The sequence below is a fragment of the Gossypium raimondii genome, chromosome 11, assembly GCF_025698545.1.
Source record: "Gossypium raimondii isolate GPD5lz chromosome 11, ASM2569854v1, whole genome shotgun sequence".
NCBI classification, from domain to species: Eukaryota; Viridiplantae; Streptophyta; class Magnoliopsida; order Malvales; family Malvaceae; genus Gossypium; species Gossypium raimondii.
In genome coordinates, this window is record NC_068575.1 from 21,442,844 (window position 1) to 21,449,083 (window position 6,240).

At 34.9% G+C, this 6,240-nt stretch overlaps 1 non-coding gene across 1 annotated transcript; it reads left to right on the forward strand.

Moving 5' to 3' along the window:
- Window positions 1-915: 915 nt before the first annotated feature.
- On the forward strand, window positions 916-1,022 carry LOC128035043 (small nucleolar RNA R71). Its single transcript, XR_008191447.1, has one exon. It is a non-coding gene; the product is annotated as a small nucleolar RNA R71 (small nucleolar RNA).
- The last annotated feature ends 5,218 nt before the right edge of the window (window positions 1,023-6,240 follow it).

Consider the following 6,240-nt stretch of genomic DNA (forward strand, 5'->3'; position numbering starts at 1 on the left):
GGTTGAGAAGTTACCTTGTCAGATTTTGCAAATTCAATTTCTGGTGAAACTGGAATTTCAACACTCGGTTGAACTTCCTCTGAGTTGTGAGCATCAACTGGCTCATTCTCAACTTCGACGAAATTGGGCTCTAAAGTCTTTCTTCTCCTCAATGTTAATGCTTTACAATGCTCCTTCCATGGATTCCTCGAATTCTCCGTATCACAAGGTAAAACATCTTGTGGTCGGTTTCTGAGTTCAGTTGCAAGCTGGCCCACTTGATTCTCCAAATTCCTTAGAGAGGCATCACTTTTTTGCCATGTATGCCTTCAATAGATTCTCTAGGCTATTGGATGGTTCAACTTGGGTTGGTTTCTGAGCTTGTTGGGAAAAACTAGGTGGCTGGGTCGATCTAGGTTGGAGATAATTGTTACTGGTTCTTGCCCCTTGGTTACTCCAGGAAAAATTCGGGTGGTTTCGCCGTGATGGTATATAGAAATTGGATTGCAGCCCTAGCCTTCCTCGATTTTGGTTATGGTTATGCATGTTATACACAGATTCTGGGTTCGATGGACATTCTTCGAACAAATGTCCTTTCCCACAATAAGCAAGGCTACATTTTCAAATTGATTCAGTGGTTGCGCTACAAAACTATTACACCTATTAGTAGTAAGATTTTTTAACATTGAGGATATTGATGATACTTGAGATGCGAGTGAAGTAAGAGCGTCTATTTCATGTATTCCAGCGACTAGTCTTCCTAACACTGCTCGATTGGTTGGCCATTGATAATTGTTGTTGGCAATCCTCTCAATGATTTCATAAGCCTCATTATAAGACTTAGAAAGGAGAGCACCATTAGCAGAAGCGTCCACTACCATCCTCGTATGAGCATTGAGACCATTATAAAATATCTCAAGTTGTATGCAATGTGGGATTCCATGATGAGGGCACTTCCGTAATAATTCTTTTTACCATTCCCATGCCTCATATAATGACTCATCATCCATTTGTTGGAGAGTAGTGATCTCTTTCCTCAACTTAGCATTCCTGCTAGGCGAGAAATACTTCATAAGGAATTTTTCTGCTAACTCTTGCCATGTTGAAATTAAGTTTGGTGGTAATGAGTTCAACCAAGCTCGAGCTCTATCCCTTAGTGAATATGGGAATAGCTTCAATCGTAATGCATCTTCGGGTACTCCGACTAACTTGAAAGAATCGCTCACCTCCATAAACAATCTTAAGTGTAGGTGAGGATCTTCGGTAGGCATTCCAATGAATTGGCCCACTGTCTGAAGCATCTGGAACATGACTGGCTTCCACTCGAACTATTGTGCCTCAATTTTGGGTCTCCTAATACCCAGATTAAGATCATGAAATACTGGCACGGCATACTGTCTTAAAGCTCTATCCCTATCATGAGCAATAATGATAGGATTTTGAGCAAGGTTTGCTCTGTTTCCTTGATTCAGATTTTCAAAGTTCATCTGTTCAGTCCTTCTCTAACTTGCTTGTCTTTTTCACTGTCGAAAAGTTCGTTCAATCTTAGGGTCTATAGGGAGTAAATCGATGATTTGGTCAATATTCATAAACACCTGAAATAATCACAGAAAAATTAACTAAGTTAAAATTTGAACAGAAAAATAAACCAAAATGCAAAACTAAAAACTTCACAAATAATGACTTTTTTAAAACACAGTCCTCTGCAACGGCGCCAAAAACTTGGAACGACAGAAATGTGCAAGTGTACACAATCGCAACAAGTAATAAAGTGACAAGTAAATGTCGAGTTATCGTACCCACAGGGACTGTGAAAAGAATTATTTATGAATGCTATTTAAAACACATTGGTGAAGAAAAATACTTTGTTTGAAAAGGGTGATTAAAAACTAAGATTTTAAACTAAGTAAACTAAATAATAAATCTCAAATGCACGATTTCAAAATACGATTTTAATCAAGATGACATAATTGTGTTAGGTTAATTACATTTCTTAACTTAGAATTATTAAACTCATGTTTATATTGTTACGAACAAGTTCACGGTAACTCGGTAATTTGCTAACTTATGAAAATACTCACCTACCAAAATCCATTTATCTCCTATGTCAATTCAATCGATTAAACAATTCTTAATAGGCAAACATGTTATTGGACATACATACTTATTAAATGGAAATAATATCTTGTACATATCCTTATGTCAATTCAAAAAATTAACTCGATTTAATAAGCCCATAAAAGACTATGTGAGGTAACAAAGTATCCTTACCTTGAAACAGTTTAATCACAATAATTTTGCAAGTTATGCAAGGAAACTATATCGTCAAATACCGTTGCTAATCTAACCCTCAGTTACCTTGGATGATTAAACATGCATTGATTAAGTATTGTGTCCATTAATTAAAATTTCAATCCGTTTAAATAATTAATTCATTAGTTACCTAACAATTGTAATGCAAGAATAACTTCATCATGATTTTACTTAATCAAGCATCTTACCCAGGCCTATAACAACATAAACACAATTTCAATAAATTTAACAAACGAAATGCAATCAACCTAACACGAATTAAATTCAAGCTAAATTGATTAAATTAATCATTCCAACAACATCAATATTCATAGATATGTTTAGCATAACAACAACATAAATTAAAGAGATAGGGAATTAGAATCAAATCCGGTGTTTTTTCGTGGCTTGACTAGTTGCTCCGTTCTTCCTTCTCCGTTGTCCTCATCGACCAAGGCTGGTATGAAAACTTAATTGCTGCTCCAAATAGTTGATGAATTCCCCTTTTCCAAGAGGAGAAATCAGCAACAAAGCAAGGAAATTTTGGAATGGAAAAGAAGAGTGAAAGTGGAGAGAAGAGAGGAAAGATGTGAATGCTTGAAGTGTGTTTTTCAAATGACCAGCCGTAGGGGGTTTTTATAGATGAGGAGGGCTGCTAAAAATAGCTAAAATTATCAGCCAAAGAGCCCACCCTTGGCCGGCCACACCTGTGGCAAGGTTGATAGTTTCGACTTTGCTAATTTAGGCTTGGGGAAAATCTCTAAAGCCACCAATTGTGGAGGGGTTTGAATGAAACTTGAACAAGTATTCAATGGCCTCTTTGCAAGCTTAAATAATCAGCTAATAAGCTAATTTGGGTCAGCTCTTGGGACGGGTTTTGGGCTGTCCATTTCTTGGTCGGTTCAGTTCACTCGGTTCAGTTCAACTGGATCACTTTTTTATAATTAATTAATAATAATTTATTAATCCAAATTAAATTGAATATAAATTAAAATTAATTATATTATGAATTAATACATATAATTTTGGACCGTCTTAGGCTGAAATTTAGTTCTCCTCGATACTTCAAATTGCTTCTCAGTTTTGCGCTTCTAGTAGTGTCTGCCGAGCCATTTTTCGCCCTTTGTGCAAATCTATCGAAAATAACCAAAATTCATAAAAAATAATTATAAAATTAACTGATATTCAACATGTTCATATTTTAAGTGCACTTTAATTATTTTGTTAAAATTAATTATTTTTTCAACAAGAATTTTATCAAAACTGTATGATTTTAAGTTAAAAAGGGTATGTAAAAATGTGTAAATTTTCGTGTTTCCACTAAGCTATTTAAGCTTAATGATTTTTATCCTGTTATTTTGTAGTTAACTGTTGCAGATGATTTGAAGGATCGACATCAAAGCTCGCACTATCTATTTACTTTTGGTAGTTTTTATATCTCTTTTTGGTTTGTGGCATGTATATAGGTTTTCCTGTAAAAAGGTTAATATTAGAAGTTTTGGAAGATATGAAAAGTTGCTTAGTACTTGTGGATGGGTTATGTAATGTTGAATGGTGAACTTTAATAGTATGTTTAGAAGATAATAGTGTGGTTGGTTATGAAAGTTGAGTTGAGGTGTGTTAATGGATAAAGTTTTGGTGTAATGTTTGAATGTTTGGTTATAATTTAGGTACCTATAAATGGTGAATTGGTTAGAAGTTTAAGTTAATAATTTTGATATGTTTTAATTGTATGTGTTGATTGTTTTGGTCATGTGATGGTTTGTGTTTTAGGTGTACTTTATTGGGAAAGTTTCGGCTTGATTTTAGCTTGTTTAAGCGATTAATTTGGAAGCACATGGCCTAGAATACGGGCTATCACATGACCGTGTGCCACATGCAGTCACCCCACATGGTCATGCGTGTTCTATTAGTTTTAGTGCAGGTTTGACATGGTCTGAGATAGGGCGATGTGTCTCAAGTCAGTGGCTTACATGAGCTAACACACGACCTGCAACACGACCGTATAAGTCAAGTCAGTGAGTTACACGATATATGACACGAGCTGGAACACGATCATGTGTCCTTACTTCGAATTCTCACGTGGTCTGAGTTGTGTCACATGGCTATGTGACCCCTGTTTTCCAAATTTTCAAGTTTTTCCTAAATTTATGTTTTGATTCATTTTGATCCCTAATTGCTTTCAAAGTAATTTAGGGCCCCGTAAACCCTAATTAAGGCCTATGTGAATATTTATTCTATGAATTGATATATGTTTATAAATTAATTGAATATTTGTTCTAAATTAAGACAAATTGTTCTGTTTGGTTCTGTAACACTCTGATCCTTAATCCAGCAACGGAGACGGGATACGGGTGTTACAGAGATTTTCTCAATTGGCACTTTGCTTTATTTTTCTACAAGCTCAAAAAATTTATACTTACTATACCATACAATTCCTTAGTTCACTCATTTTGTTTCTCTTTTGAAACCACATTGTTGTGTCTACCTAATCCCTCAATATCAATGGTCAGATGTCTAAATCCATGCAAGGACCAAGAATTTAAAGGATCAAATAAATTATTTATTAGGCTAAGGGTTTCATTAATGGTTCATCAAGAAAATGGATTAAGGCTCAAATTAGACACTAGTTAATTATTTACAGGATAACTTTTTGTCTCGAAAAATTGTCTACCAAGTAATGTCTTAGGTTTTCCCTACCTAATTCCATACATGGATTAAATCGGTCAAGTCTATTAATTTCTACCACCTATAATTCAATTAAACATGTATGTTATTTATATATCTATTAATCATGTGATATACTTAACATCTTTAATATATTCACAGTGTAATAGGTTGAACTATTTAGTCTAAAATTAGAAAATTTAGAATCAATTATTATCAAACTAAATTTATAGTTTATTTGCAAAATCCTATTAATATGTTCCTAACCAATCACTTGTATTTCTACATGCTCCTAACATCTTCCTCCAAGTCTCCTTCAGGATCGTCCTCACCTTCTGATTCCTTCTCTTCCTTTGTTTTGCTCGGTTCAGCCTTTACCACATACTTAGCTACTGGAAACTGTGGCAGCTTCACCCTGTTTTTCCTTGCATAGTCCTCATACATTGGTCCAACTTCTTGCATCCAGTGGACTATCCATTCCAAATTGGATAGCGCATTCTCGGCTAGATGTGGTTTTATCTTTATTGCCCTTTTTTGTTTCCTATTACCTATAAGATACTCCATACTTGGTTCCCATATTGGAAACTTTATTGGTTGTAAGACACGACCTGGTCATCCTATTAGCACCTTTGTTTGTCGAAATAAGGCTGTCACTAAGTGCGAGAAAAGTAATTCTACTTCATTCTTTCTTGTGCATTGAAGCATACTCCAATAAATCCATGTCCTCACACAATGTCTTTCCTTCTTTAAAATCACATACAACAATGTTGTCTACAAAGTATTGACATTGGACATGTCTGTCATTGGGCAAATTCCTAGGGCTGATAAATTTCAACAACATTCGGGCCATCGACGTTCACTTTTCTTGAGAGAATGATATGGGATAGTCTATTTCTAAGTGGCATTTCCACTCACCGTTTCCGTTCATTAGGAGATGAATTACATCATCCATATTTTCTCTTAGGAAATACATCGATCAGTTCATTTTACAAAATCATAGAGATATATTGGAATGTCGTAATATATCGCTATCTCGGGAGGTGAGATAGAAATTTCCTTCCCTTGAACTAGCAACCACATCTGTGGTACATCCATTGATCTATTTGCATTCGCCTCTTTTAACGCAACTTAAAATTCATGCAAACCAAAATGTACACCGGATTTGTAACACCCCATTTTCAGTGAAATCAGAACAGTGGTTTTGGGACCACAGATTTGACATAAAAGATTTATTTTATTATTATTTTAATGTTTACAACATGTTAGTATCACCGTATAAAAATTTTGTTAAGAAATTTTATC